Here is a 20418-nt window from a genome sequence, read left to right as displayed (position 1 = left end):
GTAAGTATTTGAAGTTTGAATTTCCCATGACCTATGTCATGTTAATGTGTCTTTAAAGCTTGGAAAGTGTAATTTATTCTTGTGAAGGTTTGCAGAGCAATAGCACATAGCTCCTTAGAGAAGAGCAAACTTCACCAGCAATGTTATGAACCTAACCCAGTATATTTTAAAGTTGCTGTAGCTGCTGTGTATGAAGGCAGCATAGCATTTTCTGTTCTAGCTTTCTGTTTGGTTGCCCAAATTTATTAAACTAATTTGCCACTCAGGAGAGAAACGTCCATGTTTGCCCTCTCTTCTGAATTGGCTTTATTTTGAAACAGTGACCAAACCCAACCCATTCATCCTTAAATTGTAGGAGACTTGTTCTGCCCTTGAGTAGTACTGATGATGTTGGAAACAAGATGGGTTGTTCTGAGTAAATACTTACAGAAAAGGGAACTTAACTCAGAAAAATCAGAGTTCGAAAGTCTACTCACATGAGATGATTACAGTTTCTCTGAAGACCACATATTTGTTTTAAGAGCTGAAAGTTTTGGGGTTTTTGGGGTTTTTTTGAGGAGGTAACTTTCTCATACCTTGTTTACCGTTAACTGAAACTGATAGATGAAAATCTCACAATTAAGGTCTTACTAGGCTTATTCAGCATGGAGAAGAGAAGGTTTCGAGGGCACATGGTAGCAGCCTGCCAGTACCTACAAGGAGGTTCATCAAGAAGATGGAGTTGGGCAGGAGGAGGAGAAACAAAGGACACAAATTAAAATGTGAGGTTCAGACTTAATATAAGGAAACCTTTTTCACCATGAGGACAATCAAGCAGTGGAACAGGCTGCCCAGGGAGGTTGTACCATTTCCATTATTTACAGAATGGAAAAGACTCATCTGGATAAAGCCTAAGCAATGTGGTCAGATCTCATAGCTGACTTGGCTGTGAGCAGGAGGTTGGACTAGAAACCTCCTGAGGTCCCATCAAACCTGAATTATCCAGTGATCCTAAGATCTTGTTTCTGTCCTCAAAACTGTTTCCACACATGCTCAAAATTCAGAATTATGAAGCTTCAGTCCAGTGCTGTAATATAACAAGCTGTCAGAGGGATGAGTTTTCAGATTATTTGTTAAAATGCACTGGGCAAGGCTCAAATCAAGTTCAGTTTGCATAAGCGATGCTTCTCATCAGGAAGGCAATCATGAGAGAGAAGGAAATAAAAGAAATCATGCTATTTTTTCCTGTCAGCTATAATATGCATTTTGGGTGCAGCAAAATGTATAGAAGCATTGTGTAAGCAGCTCAGAGCTCTTAATGTGCCCCTCTGGATAAAATAAGGTGCTTGTATTACTCTGATAGGGTAGAAGCTGGCATCTTCTTTCCAGTTCTGGCTTGTGGAGAGGAAGACTGTAACTGAAATAGCAACCTGGAAAAAAATGCTTCATGGTTCAGTGGTTCTTTGTTGTTGTTTTGTTTTAGCCCAGAAGCTCTAAAATTAGCTGTCCTCTCCTCTTTGTTTTTATTTTCTTTATACTCAAAGCTCACAAAATAGAAAATGTGTTGAGAAGCTACTCTGCAGTTTATCCATACATTGAAAATTGGAGCCCTTGATCTGGATTCTTAAAATGATCATTTGTTTTTCAGGGTTTGTTCTGCTGTTTCTCTAGTTATGTGCCATTTCCTAGCATAAATTGCTCTTTGGTCATATAAAATTAAGTCATATTCGTTTACGCTGACAGTTTTGCTCTAAATTTATAAGAATAATTTTAATTCTATGCCCTTCTCGCTGTCCTCTGTTTTCTTTTGAGTAGTAATAGATGCACAGTCTGTGTGACAGATATGCTATTGAAATTAGTTCACTAAAACCAGCCTCTGCTCTTCAGAAAATTAAAAACCTGATGTCTGCAACATTGTGTTCTTCTGCAAGGGTAAACAGAAAACTGAAAGGAGAGAGAGTTGTTTAGAGGTGACACAGGTGTGACTGTCATCATTAAAATGTTTCTTGGAAAAGACTGTCCTGATTCATGAGAATTATTTTTATTTGAGTGTTTCTTCTGAGTTACAGTATTAGTCATCTAGAATCATGTATGCTGTCTGCGGTTCTTTTTAAAGATCTTTGCTTGTCTGAAGAAGTTCCCTTTATTTTATTCTTTCTCAGAGTGGTATATGTGAACCTTTAAACACAAAGCTAACTTTTTCACCTCAGTTACTCTTGACATGTTAGGTCAGCTTGATCCACAAATAACTGCTAGAAATAAGGCTTTTGTTTTTCATTTATTTCTTTTCTACTTATGCCTGGACTTTCTACTTTGGATTTGAATTAAAGGCCTCGCAATCAATTTTGTGGAAAACCAGCATATAGCCCAAGATTTTACTTTTCTTTTGAAATCTGCAAGCCAGCTACAAGGAACCTTTTCCATTCTTTGTAAGAGCAGCAATGCTGCTGTTCTTATAAACCATGTTGCTTGTGGGTCTGGTTTTGGCATGATGAAATCGCTGGGGTTTGAAGAGCTGTGTATTTGCAAATCACCTAAAGCACCAGTCTTTTGCTACAAGCTGCCTTGGCTTTTCAAGGCTTAATGCATGGTGTATAGCTGTGTCATGGTTTAACCTCAGTCAGCAACTGAGCACCACAAAACCGCTCGCTCACTCTCCCCCCACCCCCCAGTGGGGGAGAGAATTGGAAGAGTAAAAGTGAGAAAACTCGTGGGTTGAGATAAGAACAGTTTAATAATTGAAATAAAATTAAATAGTAATAATAATAATAATAATAAAAGAATATACAAAGCAAGTGATGCACAATGCAATTGCTTACCACCTGCCGACCGATGCCCAGCCAGTCCCCGAGCAGTGGACGCCCCCTGGCCAGCTTTCCCCCAGTTTATATACTGAGCATGACGTCATGTGGTATGGAATATCCCTTGGCCAGTTTGGGTCAGCTGTCCTGGCTGTGCCCCCTCCCAGCTTCTTGTGCACCTCCAGCCTTCTCAGTCAGTAGAGCATGGGAAGCTGAAAAGTCCTTGACTAGTGTAAGTGCTACTTAGCAACAGCTAAATCATCAGTGTGTTATCAACTTTGTTCTCATCCTAAATCCAAACCACAGCACTGTACCAGCTAATAGGAAGAAAATTAACTCTATTCCAGCTGAAACCAGGACAAGCTGACATTTACTTCCCTTGTAGTTTCCACCTGCAGAAGAAGATAAGGAATGGAAGTGCACTTGATAGTTTTTCATGGCAGGTAAAGCACTTTTGTGGGGGTGCTTGGATACCTTCTGCAAATGGTGGTATGAAAGTCTGACTGGAATAGAATTAGTGCTGTGGAAGGTTACAAAATAAAGCCCAAGAAGCCCAAGTCTGATAAATGACACAGGTCATTGGTGTTGAACAGAAGAATCTCATTTTCTTGGAGTTTTCAGTCTGTAACAATTCAAAATAAGTTGTCTTTTTTATTTGTGTTCTCCCAGTGGTTTGGGAGCTCTACAGTAGGATCTTCTTAGACTTGGTAGCGCAAAGATGCAAACAAAAATACTACTTCTTAGGGTCTTTACAGGCTAAGTATATAGAGATGCTTGCAGGCAGGACACAGGAAGGAAACAATACTATTGTCATTTAGCATGGTTAGCAGTTGACATGAAGCGTGCGTTGTTGCCAATTTTTTTTCCCCGTTTGTAGATATCGTAACAGTGGCAAAACTTTACGAGAAGGATTTTGATGTTTGAGTCTATATAGAAGGCTTTAAAAAAAAAAAAAGGAAAGTCAGGTAGTATTTTGGTTGAAACATGGGTGGGTAGAAGAAGGGACTAACTACTCTGTGTGTAGAGCAAGTGGCAAAGTATTGAGGTGGGTGGCTCACTGCTGGTGAAGATACCATCCTGTGGTTTTGACTAGGGAGACTGCTGTATTGAAGACTTTCCGGGAGTGACATAGTAGGGTCAGCACTACTTACAGGTGTGGAAAGTCCTATTTGTTGATTCTTTCAGTGCTGGTAGCACAGATGGTGACTGCTGGTGTTGCGTGCTCTGAAGCCAGTTAGAAATCTGAACAGCTCTAAGCACTAAATTGATACATCCTACACATGTAGCTGGAAAGGTACCGTATCAATTTAGTTGAAGGCAGTGAAAGGGTGCCACAGTGGAGTGAGACTGAAGTGTTTGAAAAAGTTTGAGATTGTTAAAAGACAAGACAGTGTAAAAGGACTTTTATGAATGCAGCTTGCCATTGGACCTATAATTCCTCATGATACCTATTAATTTGAATTTCTGTATAACAACAATACACAAGTTTGGGGTGAAGTGAGAAAGTGCAAAATTGCTATCTTTTCATACATAAAATCTAGCACTACAAAGTGCAGGTTTTTCAGGGTTTGCAAACTTTCCAGAATTCTTTGTAGCTGTTGGAGCTCCAGAGGGTTAATGCAGTTAGTAGTATCATTGTGTGTGTAAGAACTGTGGGATGGGCAAAGAAGAAACATTTAAAAAAAAAAAAAGTTTAACTTTAACATGTAAAAAATACATTAGAAATCACACTAGTTATTAAAAAGCTTTAAAACCAATAATTACTCATGTAGAGATGGTAAGTCTTGGTGGCTACCAACATGACCTGATTTCACATTGAGTTCAAAGTATGCCTATTTCTGTAATGCTGAATGAACTTTACAGAGAGTTGTGGATATCTCTGCAGTATATGTAAGGTACTTTTGAAGTACATATTGATACATTTGGCAGGATTTATAGACTTTTTTGGTGCTCGCAAAACAGTCATTCTTTCCTGTTCCAAGGTGAAGTCCAAAAATAAGCATCTCAATTTATGATAAATAGCCTGTGCATTAGATGTTGTCAAGGGCTCTTGAGTTAAACATGCTTGAAATTTTTACATCAGGCTGGTTTTGAGATATGATGTGTCAAAATAGAGTTGGAAAATTTTGACAATGGTATTGCATTTTTTCATTCTTTCAGTCACAGAACTGAACAGACCTGTATTCTCTTATCCCCCCGGCCACTCTTTAAACCTACTTCCTGATTAAGTGTAGATATAGAAGGGGAAAAAAGATTGTTGAAAGAACTGTTTTGTATCCTGTCCCCCTAAATGCTTGCATGTCTTACTTAATTTTCCTCATGTTGTAACAGTAGTACTGCAGCTCTGTAGGAGCATGCTGTGGCTGGGAGCCTCTCTGGCAGCTTGCTTTCATGCCTGCAGCTTGGCATGTTCAATGCACATAAAATTCTGCTGAAAATGATCTGGACACAAGGGTGTAGGCATTTTTGTTGTTGCTGTTCCAGAAAAGGAGCCACAAGCTGGGAAAAGGAAAAGTTTTCCAGTGGCGGCTTTATTAGATGCTATGGCTATAAAGAAACCCCCAAACTTCTCCAGAGGGATGTCTTTGGAAACCTGCAGAACTTTTCTGCTGAGTTGCATGCTAAGTATCTGTTTTTATTAGGGAGTACTGGATGACAAACTTTCACTCTTACGGTTTGATTGTCAGTGAGTTGGACTCACCTTTGTATATGGCTGACAGGGTAATAAAATTAGACAGTGTTTCACCACGCTGTCCTCAACGAGAAACTGAGAAATGAAACTGAAATGAAGCTCTAAGAATAAGGCACCTTCACTTCTCGGTAAGTGATTTTACACCCAAAGTCAGTGTTCAGAATTCTGGCATCCCTGATCAGGGGTAGCTCTGTTGTATTGCACAAATATGCTACAAGTCTGTTCCTGGAGGGCAGCAAATTTATTCTGTTATAGGAAGGCGGGTTTATAGCACTGCAGTTCTGAAATCAGAAGTATGATGTAAGTCTGGGAGTCATCTTGAAGGCAGAGCATCAAGTCCTTCCTGAAAAGTCATAAACTCATCCACTGAGTGAAATAAAAAGGCATATTTGAATAGGCAGCTTTTGTTTTGCAAAACTAACATGGATATCAAGTAATTTTTTGTGGTTTGTGTTGTATCAAGTGGTATTGGTTATACAAGTAACATTCTAGTGCTTTGCTGTCCCTAGAAGAAAGAAAATCAGAGTTTAAGGTGTGTGAGAACTTTCCTGCCTCACTGCCGGTTCTCCTCACTTCCTAAAAGAGAGGATGACTCAGCAAGCTACAAAAGCCCTTATTAAGGACTTGGATTTTTGAACTGTGTTCTTCTAAAGATACTATCACCTGTTCTCTGAAGTTTGAAACTAGTGCACACTGCTCAAATCAGTAGCTAAACTGTCTGGGTGACATCCTCAGCTGTGCTGCAGTCCCCTTTGAATTGTTTGAGAGACCTGGCACAGTTTAGAGCAGCCCAAAAAGCCCTGGGTCTGACTGCAGGCTGCAGGGGACTCATGTGGTGCAAGCACTGGCTTCTGGGGGACCCCTGACAGCCCCAGGGTCTGGGGTACAGAGGTCAGTGCTGCCATTGGGAAGGCCTCTGGCATGCAAAGCTCAGGGGACTGTAAGGCTGCTCTGGGGTATGTCTATGTGCGCTGTGATCCTAGGAAAAGGATGGGGAGAAGTGGCGCAAATCAGTTTGTGCTGAGGTCCATACTGCCAGAGCAAAGGATGTGCTGATGTGTGAACTAGCTGGAGGTAAGTCAGGGCTCTGCAAGGCTCCGAGGGCTCCTGAGCTCCAGTACAGAGCTGCACTAATGCAGTACAAATTTCCAGGCTGGGTTTGGCCGGGGTGTGATCTCAGTGTGTGGGCAGGGGAGCGTGGGTCAGTCTGCACCTCTCTGTGCAGGCCTGCTCCGTGACTGCAGCTAGCACCCACACTAGTTGGTTTAAAAACAGCCTGGCTATTCTGCACTATGCAGTCACCCCTGTGACTGCAGTGCAGATATTTGCAGGGTTATACTCTGGGGTTTGGCCTCTGTATCCAGGATTTGGAGGGTGCAGAAGTTGAATAAAGTTGTGCTTGGGCTGCAGTTTTTGCTCTGCACCTCTGAGAGCGCCAAAATAAAATCCCTTCTCCTTGTATCCACAAAAAGCTATGGAGAACCAAAATTGGATGAGAAACAGAGCAACCTAATGCATTCTGAGAAAGCAGATATTAAGACAACTGTTAGAAATAGTGTTTTATGTCTCTAAACTATTTATAGTGTAGTCATGATGTCTCCAAAGAGAGCAATACTATATCACCAACATTTGATAGTGGTGCTCTGAATAGAGAACAGAATGCAAGACAGTACAGATGGCTGACAGACTGCAGCAAATTCCAGCTAATGAAGAAATGCAGTATGTTTGTTTACATGCGAGTTGAAACAGTTGGCTGTTAAAATTGGTTTTAAATCCAGCTCTGAGCTGTGTAAACATAGATCACCCTTATGCAACTAATAATAATAATAATAATAAAAAAATACATTTTTGCATTTTTAAAAAAATGTTTCCCTTTCAACAGTATTGCTGCAGTTTGATAACTTGACTGTTCTGTATCAATGATCTTCAGTCCATGTGCAAATTAATGCTGCAAGAAACAAAACCAGTTTACTGAGTGAATTTATGTATAGCTTCAAATAGTGAATCTATATCCATGAGGTGTAGGTTTTATGATTAGGTTCTGGAAAAGAGATACGGTTTTGGCAAATTTTGCAATGCCCTGGACACATAATTCAAACAGAGGAAACAATGAAGAGCCAGGCATTCTGCTGAACTACTTCATCCGGTGGATCAGGTTATAATTTTGCTAGCAGTTTACATTGTGAACCACTGGGGGAGGGGGGAAAGGCTGATTTCTGAATTTTAACAGTGAATTTCTGATCATAGTAGTTGTCCTCCTGCCTCCTTTAAAAAGTGGCATTTTTGAGACAGCAAATCTGTTGTTATTTAATATTAGCACAGTGATGCCGTACAATAAGAATACTGCAATCTCTTGTGTATCAGGGAGAGAGACAGACACAGAAAGAATAAAATGAGGAATTATTAGTACATGCTTTTCTGTAATATATTTCCAAAGTGCATGATTTGCTTGTCAGAGTATTTCTGAGAATAAGTTCATTTTACTAGGGCAGCATTCATCTCATTTGCTATCATGTTTAGAAGTGTTATCTGTATTACAGAGAGCTGTTAAAATTCTGGAGGATGTTTCAAATGTAGCTTATTTGCTTCTTGTTTTCCTTGCTGATGGGTGTTTAGAATGCATTTGCTGGTAAGCATTATCTGAAAATGCAAATGTAGCTTGCTTTTCAGCAGCAGGCAGTCAGTTGTTCTATAGTTGACCACAGTGGGGTCGGTACCTGGAGTTGCCCGTTGACGGGGAGAAAGCAGTAAATAAGATGGGTTGATGTTTTTGTTCTTTACCATAACATTTACAATCTTACAGTGCAAATAATGTGCTGCGTTATCAAAGCATTGTATGACTGCAGAAGGTGAGAGAAGTCACTTCGTTGTGTGGTTGGCTTTAAGGAGTATGTATGTGCTTGTCTGTGCAGATAGCAATCCTCACATGTGGGCTATATGTATAGAGACCAAAAAGTCCTCTCTGATGTATACACACATACATGCATATAGTTTATGCTGATGAGGTGGGTTTTTCACTTCACAGATTGTAGTGTGATGGACAGTTGCTGATTCATGGAGAAAAACAACCCTCCTGCCAAGAACTGGAAATCTGCCATGATGCTAAATGATCTGAGATCCCACTCCCATGGGCATGTGTGGATTTGCAAATCAACCAAGAGTCAGCCTACTAAACACAGCAACATTGAAAGAAACCATTGAAACCAGTGTTTCTTTTTGTGGTTTTTCTCTTTGACTCCATACTCTGGGACTAAGAAGCAATTTAATGATTGCATCTTAGATTATATCCCCTGAAGTGCTTTCTTGATTTGCCAGCTATCTATTAGTTATGTAGTTTTCCGTGTAAACCAGAATCCATTCTACTTTTACAGCCAGAATTTTTTTAGCAGATGTTCAAGCAGTAACAATTCAGATTAGAGCCTTGGATTCCTGGAGAGCTTTTGTTTGATTAAAAACCAAACCCAACAGTAACAAATGCTTTTGAGAGGGAAATGTGTCATAGCAGGGCTCAATGAATGTTTGGATGCTAGTATTGAGAATTTCCAAGTTGACATAGAAAAAGCAAACAAATCTCTGTAGTCTCTTGAAAGGATATAAACTTCTATGGACCCTAAAAATAGACTTTGTAGGTTATTCTGTAACTGTCTAGTGAGGATTTCTGTTACGTGCCTGTGAAACACCTGTCACTGGAGTGGGCTGATCCAGTATACTAATTCATTTGCTCTTCCTAAACTCCCAGGCCTCACTATGTATTCTTTACTTGAATTGAGTAGACATAAGGTTAGAGAAGTGACTTGCGAAACTAGGTTTAGTTTTGTAGTCCATGGCTCAGTAAGCTAAAATTGAATGAGATGTAAAATTTAATCCTAGGGAAAAACTGTCAAGAGGATCTCTGCTTTGCCAGACTCTTTGCCCTGGGACTGCTCTGGGGGTGATCCTATGATCTCCTTAATAAATAATAAGGCAGCAAAATAATCTTAGTTTTGTTGTTGAGGCTTGTCCATAGGTAGCAACAAAGCAGCTGCGTACCTCTAAAATGCCTTCTTTGTTTGCCAGGTGTCTGTGAGTTATGGTAGATCTGTCACTAACAACTGTCCTAACTGTGTCCATCCTGAAGAGTCCTGTTTGAATTCTGTCTGCTTGTCTGGGGTTTAAATGTGAAATACGTGGTGTGAGCAAAGAGTACGTTATCTAGTCCAAGGTTGAGGATTCTAGTCTAAGAGATAGGCTGCTTATTGTTTGTGGCGGTATAGGCCACTGGCAGGTAAAAGGTGAAGTCTACATTACATTTACAATGTTGAGTTTCTTCTGTGTCTACACAGCTGCTAGTCTAAGGGTGCTGCTTTATGTAAGCTATGCTTCTCGCAGGGTTCCTTGGTCATAAAAATACAAGTCTGGATTGCATCTTCCATCTGAAGATGAGAGGTCTTCCTCGGGTCAAGGTAATGAGAGATGAAATATAATTACCTTGTACATTATTATAATGACTCATATATTTATAGGTGCCTGTGATATGAAATTTGGATGAATTGCACATTCTGATGGATGTTTAATTTTGTTTTCTCTTACTGTTGGCTGGTATCACCCCCTTTAATGGATAATCAGACTACTTGTTGCAGAGATTTTACATAAGCACTTTGGGGTCTGTTTTTTGGGAATCTTTAGTTGATTCAGTAAATTAGTGTGATTATGATAGTGCAAGTGCAAAAAACTGTCAGTTTGTGCAGCATGTGCCAAGCTACAAGAATTTTTTAGTAATAGTTCTTGCTCCCCAGCAAAACTGGCCATATTGCACATGAATAAACTCCTGCAAAGGATCGAATTTGTGGTTGTCCATAGTGTACACTGGGACTGCTTTGTGAGTAATTGTTCCTCGTGCTCCCTCCCTTATGTAATATTCTCTGTAAATGATCTGCACCTGTAAGGCATTCGTTGCCCCAAAGTGTCTGTCTCTTAGGAGATTTGGTGTTGCCATACTTAATTTTCTGCTGCTGCTTTTCTTTTATTTGTTGTCAACGCTAAACATAAGTTTGTGCTGTTTTTAGAATGTTTCAAATTCAGTGTTTCTAATCTTAAGATGAGTAATTTAAAATGTTTTGGTGTAATGATTCTGATTAACTCTCAAAACTTGTTTTTGATAAGGACCTGAGTTTTGCAAGTACGAAAATATTCCACTGAATAGAAACAGTGTCTTGCCAAACAGAGAGTTGGTAAGACCCTTACATATTTCATATTTCAGTGGTTTCTACATGCAAAATACTAGCAACACACTTCATGTGCATATGGTACGCCTGCATTGGCTATATTCACCGCAGAACTCTACAGTTAACTTAAGTGCCCAGGAAGGAAGTATAGATTTGTAGTATGGTGAATTACTACCATATAACCTATGGGCTTGGCAATTGGATTTTTTAAGAGGCCTGGGTTATGGCCATTTGTTACAGCATTTCCCTGTAAAGGAAGGGAGATGACTGGTCTTTTTGCAGATAAATGGAATATGATCAACGTCCAATTACTTGGTCTCAGATATCTCCACATATTAGATCTTAACTTTGGAGCCAGAACAGTCCTAGCTGTCTGGTATAACGGTGAATGTCCCAAAACAAATTTTACCCTCACATGTGTATGTGCAAGTAAAATCTGAAGTTAATTGCAGGTGGCTGTGTCTGAGGGAGGAATTTGGTTCTAGTGCATGTAAGAAGATAATTTTAATAGCTGTAGTGAGATTAAGTTTACAGTTTCACTGGACATTAAGGTGTGGAGCCCTTCTCTAGTGAGAAATAAATGACAGTGGGGAGGAATTGTGGCAGGCTTTAAGTGGCACAAGTTATAAGATTGATTAGGTAATCCAGAGAAAAGGTACTAGCTCTCATAGCTTTTTCCTTTCGCAGCCCTTGAGTAGAAAAGATCTTTTGGATTTACTTTATGCCTGGCAGATTTAGTAGATTTAAAATAAAAAGGCATCTTTTAAATCTCTTGAACACTTTGTTGTTGTTGTTGCATTTGACGTAAGTTTATGAAAATGACTTCCGTTTAATTAGGCTTCGTTGACACAGTACTTTTCCACTGAACTTACTAGGAGCTTGTGAATGTGTTGTAACGAACTGCACTGCAGCCTGCAGTATCTGATTGTCATGCCAGGAGCATCACTAGCGTAGAGCTAAGTAGAGATTGGTGAGGAAAGTGGGTCAGGAAACAGGCCTACTGTACCTGCAGAGACTGCAGAGTGCAGTAGCAACGGAGCAGAGTGTCCACAGCATGGCACTGTCTTACAAAACATAGGAGAGTGGCTGAGGATGTGGTTAGGAGAGTGGGCATGTCTGGGAGCTAAAGATGCCGCTGCTTTTATTCTTCCTTCTCTCCCCCACTATACACATTTGTTTTGCTGGGTGATTTTAGCAGTGCCCATTTTGCTTTTTCTTTTTCTGCACAAAAATGTCCACAAAAACATTCTTTCACCTTCAGAGGTCAAAACCATCCTGTCCTGTAAGATAGACTGCTAGAGACATGCTTGCCGTTTCGTGTCAGATGGTGTTAAATGTTGCTAAGGAGTCTTTCATACACTTTTCAGATGTAGGAGAGAAAAATGCATGTAGTATGCTGTTCTGTAGACCTTGGCGTGGTTGTTTAAAAAGGCTTTTCCGAGTGTATCTTGCTTCACTTGCAAATCTAGTCTTGCTGGAGGTGACATTCAGAATAAAATTACAATACAAACAGAAAAGGAGCAATAAAAACCGAAGCATCTCTAAGCAACCAGTAGGACCTCCCAAAATTACCCGAAAAGTGGAAACTACGTAGATTGAATGATAAACACAGAAGGGAGAAAAAAAATCCCAAAAGAACAGTTATAAGAGTTTTTGCTCAAGTGTAAGAGGGAATGGTGAAATGAACCAAAAAAGGTAATTTTAAAGTTCTTCTGTTTTCTCTGCTGCCTGCCTTTGTCTCTGTTGAGCTTAATTACTGTGGCTCAAAATAACCCGTTTTATAAGTCTTTTGGTATACTGTATGCTCATCTATGTCCTGACCATAAGAGGAGATCTAGAGCAGGGGACGTTAATTGAATAGAAAAAACATATGTGTATTTTATCCTTAGGCATGATTGTTTTGATTATATTTGGTTTATGAGGGAAGGAATATCTTTCATTTTGTTTTATTCTTGAGATTTACTTGAGATTTAAGACCTAAGGGAAGGAAGGAAAGGAGAAAAGTAGTTGTCTATTTTTCAATTGGGAAAGGTTTATATTAAAAAGGAATGTTTTTCAGGAATCTTTTGGAGTATGAATTCATTATTAATACAGAAAAAGGAAGAGGATTGGGTTCAGAGAAAAAGGAAGAGGATTGGGTTCAGAGGCCTTCAGGCTTTAGATGCCAAAGCCTGCAAGGTTCTTACATTCTCAGCTTCCCCTGAAGCTTCCACTGCATTGGTGAAGGGTGTATATCCAAACATTTGTTGACTTAAGTGGAAGGATTGCCATTGATTAGGTTAAAAAAACCGGAGGAGAAAGAAGGTAGCTTATGACTTACTACCCTGTCTGTCTTAAGCTTTGGATCTCTGAGACATGATGAAAGAGGGAGATGGGACACTTGCAGCCATTCTGTGCTAAGAAAAGTAGAGCAATGCAGAGGGCATGATCATATATCTTCAATCTACTTTCATTAATCTTGGCTTGAATTGTTATGCAGAAGTAATACATTCACATTGCTACAGCATGAAGACAGGGCAAATGACTATTCTGCCAATAACTCTTTCTCATTGTGACTGTAGGCAAATTAGTTGTGTGGAGTGCTGAGACCACTGAAGAGTCTGTGGTTTTTTTGAGATGTACATAGAATCCTATTGAAAAATGCTTTTGAAAACAAGGCTTTGGTTTGTAAGCAACTTGGATACTCAAAAAAAGAGTCATCCTCAGTGCCATAATTTCCAGTCTGTGTAATACATGAATGATAACGTTAATAGCATTTCAAAGGCAGCAGAATAAATGCCTCAGACTGAGACACCTTCAGTTAACTGTAGTGGCACAGACAGTTTAGGGAACTAAATATATCAAAAATCAGGGACTCTAGCAGTGTTAGTTTTGTTTAAATCTGAAGCAGTTCTACTCTACTGATTTCAGCAGAGTAATCAAAATAAAAAAGAACTCCCTTCCCAACTATGGTCATTGCAGATAAATCCTGTGAATTTCCCAGTGCAGATTACTGAAACAGGCAATGCTCTGTGTCACTGCTGCTTTTCAGAATCAGCTGCTCTGGGAATTGATTAAACATCTCATGGTTCATGTTCTGCCCTGCTTTCACATATTGCATTAAACAGATTTTTCTAACCTATCCAATTCTGCATTTATACAGTGCTGTAAACTAATCCAGCTTACAAGCCTGGAAACAGTGAGCATAAACACAGAGGGGTAAGCAAGCGCGTGCTGACTGTAGCAATGACAGCATTCCCTGGCTTTCACTCCAAAGGGAAATGACTTCAGCTCCAGAAGACAATTTACAGCGTATACCACAGGCTGTGGACAAGATCACATAGTGCCTCACGTGCTATTTATGCTTAAGTACCAAGGAAAGGTGTTGCGAAGCCCTCAAGGCTTTTCCTCTTAGTTCCTGTTTTGTTTTGCTTTTAATCGTGGATATGGAGCTAATGTGGTAACCAAAGGAGAAGGTGAGACTGCATGTGGTCTTTACCCACTTTCTGGACTTCAGCTGCTTGCTCTGTCTTGTTCCCGAGGCCTGCAGTTGTGTCACTTGTTAAGTAAAGTTTCTCCTGAGTGGCATTTTGCTGATTACGATTACTAGCTCGGTCAAACTCTTCTGACCAGAAGTTTTGTCTTAAAATAGCACTATTATAATGAAAGACACCCAAACCCCATCACATTTGTGCAGTGTGTTGTGGCAGTCTGGATAGGAATGAGCAGGTAGTAGCCCAAATTTTTAAAACTGGCATAAATCATACTCCATTGCACTGTTTGACACCTGAAGAAGCTGATTTTTAAAGATGCTGCTTGTCTTGCAATTTCCACTTACCATCATTTTTAAAAGTAGGCTATTTGAGCTCTTAGATATGTTATTTAACTGTGTTAAATTTTAATCAGACCTCATTTAAAAAAAAAAAAAATCTTATTCTCTGGCTCTCCCTCTGGAAGGACTAGATCCCTTGACAATATTGCAGGCAGACCTGTAGAGGTGTTCTTCAGAAGTCTGCACCTTGTGAGGAGGTATGGGGTTTTTTGTGTGTGTGTGTTTTTTTGTGTGGTTTTTTTTTTTTTTTTTTTTTAAAATTAACCTCTCCAGGCTTGCTGTGGAGGTGAACAGTGTGCTCGTCCTGTTCAGTCCTGACAGCTGGTGAACGTCGCCTGTAAGGAGAGAGACTGACCTATTCTCTGGCTTTCCTTTTGGCAACCTGCAGCAGGGTTGTACTTCCTGAGCTGAAGCTTGAGGCTGCATGGCATGCCTCAGTCACTGCAACTGGGACTTCTGAGTCCCAGCCACCAGCCCTTATGAAAAGTCTGTCTGAAATGTGCTGTCTGGAACTGGGGTGACACAGATTGCATAATATACATGTGAATGTAAGAATGAATGTGTGGATATGCCCCTCTGATTGCTGAGAGAAGTGCTCTCAATATTCTTTCATGCATTAGAGTGCCACAAGTAGTTCTTCGAGAGCTTGCCTCTGAAAATAAATTTTCAGGTTCATTTCATCTTAAAAAAAAAAAAAAAGGTACTTTTAATGTCTTTTTTTGGAAATCCCTCTGCTAAATCCCTGAGTTTACAACTGGCTTGTTGTTTAAGATTGTGCTTGCGTGCTGCATTATGCAAATTCCTCCCTTGTTTTTCTTATTGTAGTAAAAAATGGTGTGTTTCACAAAATTTATCTTTTTTTATCTCTTGAAAAAAAAAAATCAGCTTACTGACTGTTGTCTTTAAGTCACCAATACTGTATTTTTAATCTGAAAGACCACCACTCAAAAACGTGAAAAATCCATATTAAAACCAAGAATTTCCTCAAGAAACTTTGTATCAGTTTGAATTCAGAGACGCAAACCCTTGTTCTCAGCAAAAACTTGTTGTAGGAACACTTACCATAACACTCTGTTGGCCAAGAATATCTTAAATTATTCTAACTTTAGTTACTAATGGAGATGATGGTGTTCCCAGTGCTTCAGATGTTCAGTACTTGGTGTTTCTGACCTTGCAACTAAAACAGTCTGTTTGAAAAGTTGTATGGCCAATCACAAATTTTTCTAATGTAATTCCTAATTTCAAGCCGTATGGACTTGGAATTTCTCCCATACCTAACGTACAACCCTTTCTCCTCCGATTTTGGATGTGAACTTGTACTCTTCAAAACTGCTGTATTAAGCTGTAACGGCAGTACTCGGTCATCATTTTGTTTGGACACTTTATTAACATGTAGATGGCTTTTACAGATAGTGGGATAGTTGCATTGTTAGACTATATTTTTCCTTGTGCCTAGTATGCTACCACTTCTGATTACTTGACTTCAGAGTCCTTAATATCCTTATCGTTATTTTAAATTCTACTACCCTTGTGCTCAACCCTGCTGCTATAAATATGTGAGTAGGAGTGGCAGACTTCTGTTTTAAGCTAACATTTCTCTTCCTTGTATTTTGCTTTTAGGATGTGTGTTTGAGTGATGAGGAACACTGTCTTATTTAGGCTAGAGGCAAAAGACTTCCGGACAGCCCTAAACCTTGGTCAGAAGTTCAGTGAGGAGAAGGGGAATCAACTACTTGTTCTCTTCTCTAAGAAGAAAAGAATTTCTAATATATCCAGATTGAAATGCAGTAGATAATGTAATATGCAAATCCCTGGTTTCATGATTTTGCATTTACTGTTAATATTCTACAGTATTTGAAATAAGGTAAGGCTATTCCTGTTCTCCTAATTGGAAATCACAACAGTCTGTCTTTCAAATTGAGTTTGTTCTGCAGAGGTGCTGATGATAAGAGATGATGAGATTTATTTTTTTCTCCCCCACAAATCTCATTTATATTTTTCTCATGCTCCTGATGTTAAGGCCACTGTAAATGTATATAACAAAAGGCTACCTTCTTCCCCTTCTCCCAGCCTTGCCAAGAGTTAGCTTCTGCCTACATAGTTTTTGCTTTGTCTCCTTCCAGTTTTATTCATTAAAGATATCTTCCATTGTAAGAGGTAGGTTATCTTTTCCATAGTAAGCCTTAATTCAAAGTCTCAGTGCCTGTGATTTTAAAAACAGCAACAGAAACAACCCAAACTTAGTACTTAGTTGTGTTATGCTTCTTTAACATCAGTTTCCTCTGGGACCTTTTGCTACCCTTTTGCTAACCTTTGTATTTGATTTCATACTGAGCTCATTTTTGATGATGCAGAAAACCTTTCAGATGAGCAGAGAAGTGGAAACATAAAAATGGTCCTTTAACAAAGGGTTGTTAATAACCACGTTTCAATTTTTGATGTTGCAGATAGCTCACTTAAAATTTGTTCAGCAGCTTATGGGTTGATTTTGGTTGGTTTTATTTTTTCCTGGGTGGAACATCTTCGGTTGGGAGTAGCTTGTGAGGTGGGTGAAGGTGCTGATCATGAGAAGGCACTTTGGAAAGAGGGACCCGGGAAGTTGCTGCCCTTGATGTAGACTGGAACCGCAAGTGAATTGTAAGGCCTTGATCAAAACAGTTGGCAGTTTTGAAAGTAGGCATTATTTTAGCATTATTTTCTTAAATGGTAATGAAGGAGCCTTAAACTTTATCACCTCTATCTCTCTGTAAATGAGTGGCTGAAAACATAAAAAATGTTTGGTTCTTTAAAAAAGAAAAAAACAACCCCGCTGTTATTAAGCAATTTATTAGGTCCTTCCAAATGCATGTTTAGGAATTAATTACTCCTGATCTGTATAGGGTCTCCTTCGGTGATCTCAGTGACACTGCCCAGCTGCCTTGGATGGAAACACTGAGGAAGCAGTGCTACTGGCATTCCACAGCCATGGAGCGGAGGCACCAGATCGGTTGGTTTGCCTGAGCTAACGCTGGGACTGTGGCTGATCTGGGACTAGAGCTAGGTTCTTCAAACACCAGTCCCAGGTGTTTTTTGTTAGATCATCCTTCCCTTTTGCATGAAGTTCTGCTCCTTCGATTTGGAGCATCCCAAGAAAGCTGGTTTGAAATAAGAAATTATCTTTACAGTATGTGGACACCTGTCTGATTTACCCCAGGAGAGTCTTGAATAGTTAGTCTTGTTATGCAGCTCTGAGGGCTGGGAATCCTTTGCAGAATCCACTTCGAAGGACAGCAGGAAAAGCGAAAAGCTACATCTCTCAAAAGAAAAAGATAATAGCAGTTCTTTCCCGAATTCCCTAGAAAGCCCCCTCCAACTAGGTGAAGAGAGGCTTCTTAAAGCAGTTGTTTTGTGTGTCCTTTCCTAGTGTTGCTTCTGAGATTTGGTTCTATCTTATGCTGTAGTATATGTGAAGTTTTTAAGAGCATGGGCCCAAGTGTGATTATGTAGTCATATTTCAATTCAGGCTGGAGACCTTTACCCAAATTATTCCTGCAACAGGAATAGCTTTTTTTTTTTTTGAGTGATGGCATCTCCCTTAGGATACTCAGTCATGACTTTATATGGTGGAGGATTCAGCTTGGTCCTGTTTAAATTGTCACAGTAGCTCCTTTTATCTTATGTTTGCCTGTTCTTCCAGAGGTAAAGTCAATACCTATTTTGCAATATCGTTTATTAACAGAAGGCCAAGAAATCTGAAGGTTTTCTACAACTCATCAGAGCTAACATGATTCTTTTCCCCAAACTGTCAAGATTTGGATGTATAATTGGGTCTCTGCAGCTCTCAGTACCAGACAGTTTCTGAACCTGAAGCGTTCTTTTCTAATGAAGCTATCTGGTATGGTGTGACAGCCATTTGGTTGGAACTATATATACACAATTGATGCTGAAATTATCTATTGTTTGTCATAACAGTATGTTCTTGAAATACATCTTTTGTCTTTATAGATGGCAAGACATAAATTTAGAAACAGTCCTATTTAATTTGATTAGTTTTGGTTCTTTGCCAAGTTCTTCTCTTTTTGGATGTTTGTATCCTGTGAGCAAGTTGCGAAACAGTTCTGTCTCGCCGTTTGATTATGCAGGGGGTTACTTTTGCAGCTTGCCACTCAAAAGAGATTGTTTGCCAAAAACTTGAAAAGGCCAAAGTTTAAAACTTGTTCCTCCTTTAAGTAGAAAGAGCTGATGAGGAAGTGTTTTCTTGAGTGGTGTTTGTTTTATGTTTTGAACAAGTCCTTTATTTTTTATTTAGGAGTGACGATTGATCACAGCTTGAATGTTTGTGTGAGAAAAAAATTCTTGCATCTTGGGGGGGGGAATTAATGTGTTTTTCTTTATCTGAAAAACTAGGGGGGTGGCAAATGAAACAACGTAAACTAACTCACTGGTGTAGTTTAAGCTTGCAAATTATTCAAGTGACTTTTTTTTGTGTGTGACCAAATTTTTTTCAAGACACATGCTGCACCACATACTTTCACTGCCTTTTGATGGTGTTAGTGAAAGGATAAAAGCATGTGTAAAAAATAAGCAGCTTAGATGTTTTCTGGTTTTATTTTTTATTTTCTACTTGGGATATTTTTTGAGGTGGTGATCAGTATTAGAAACTTAAGTCTCTTGTTGCAGAGAAAAATTGTGGCAGAAACATGCTGTAGATCTTTATTTAAAGCTAGCAATTTTTAAGAAAACAAACGAAAGATTAAAGAACATTTGATTACAACAGATCAGAGTTTTATTCTGTTGCGAGGTGACAATACATTAGCTTGCAAGCTGTTGCTGTCAGATGGTGTGCTGGGTGGTTTAAGAGCCCAGTTCCCTGGTAAACTTGTGGAGTGCCTTATTCTTCCCTGTGGTGTGGCCATCACATCATTTCATGCAGGGATGTTCAAGACAGATGCAAAATGTTGTCTGATCCATACAGAACTCTGTGCTAAGTGGTAATCTGAAAGTAACCTTGGTAGAAAACGAGAAGCTTTACTGAAAAATTTCCCTGCGATGCTGTTGCTAGGGCAACTGTGTCTATTGTGTGTATGCTGTGTGTGTTTAGCCGAGTCTGGCTCCTAGATACTGCAGAGTGGAAAAGCATTGCCTTTAAAAGTGCCTTCCTTCCCCCATTTTTGGTAGGTTTGAAGGCAGCAAAGGCTGATAAGACCTCCCTTATCAAACTCATCCTTCCTATTTTGCTTTTAGTTTGCTACTAGTTCAGGCATATTGCTTAATAAAACAGAACCATGCTGAAAATGGAAGGGAAGCTGATGTCTTGCTGCAGCTCAGTCTCTCTGCTCCATAGTGATAATCCAGGATGGTTTGCAGAGGCAGGCAGCAACATAACAGTAGGGCAGGGTATGTCCTGTTTCTTGCTCTGCAGAGGGAGAGGAGCCTTTTTTCTGTGACAGTGAGGCGGCAGTGATGAGCAGTGGAAGACTGGAAAAGATGTGTGCTGCACAGTGGAGGAGTGCTCAGAAAGGAGCATGCAAGGGATGCCAGAAAGGTGGGCTGAAAAGACTGTTCATCAGCAGGAGCCCTTCATCCATGTCTCTGGACAGTGAGCTGGCTATTCCTGATTTGTAACCATAAAATGTCAGCATTCTCTTAAACCAAAATAATAATCCCATCTGCTTGATGGTGCTGTTTCTGCTACTTTGAGAGGGTGCTGGGGGGGCTTCCATTAACCAGAATCCCCTTCTGCAATTTTACCTGGATAAGGTTATTTTTTTTTCTTTCCTCATATATATTCTGCAAAGCAGTTTGTGGTGTGTGCACTCCTCTTCTGTGCTGGGTGTGTTTTAGTGGCAGATGACCAAGGGGGACCAGCATTGTGCATTAAAGAGACCTGAGAAGCAAAAAATTTCATTGATGTGGAAGTGAAGTGGGAAATAATTTTCTGTAATTAATCTA

The 20418-nt window shown here is 39.6% G+C and overlaps 1 protein-coding gene across 5 annotated transcripts in view; it reads left to right on the top strand.

Moving 5' to 3' along the window:
* Positions 1–20418, top strand: part of SERGEF (secretion regulating guanine nucleotide exchange factor) — a 169502-nt gene that overhangs the window by 52130 nt on the left and 96954 nt on the right. The gene's annotated exons all lie outside the window — the stretch shown is intronic.

Source organism: Aptenodytes patagonicus, chromosome 7, assembly GCF_965638725.1.
Source record: "Aptenodytes patagonicus chromosome 7, bAptPat1.pri.cur, whole genome shotgun sequence".
NCBI lineage: Eukaryota > Metazoa > Chordata > Aves > Sphenisciformes > Spheniscidae > Aptenodytes > Aptenodytes patagonicus.
This window is presented reverse-complemented; position numbering and strand designations above follow the sequence as displayed.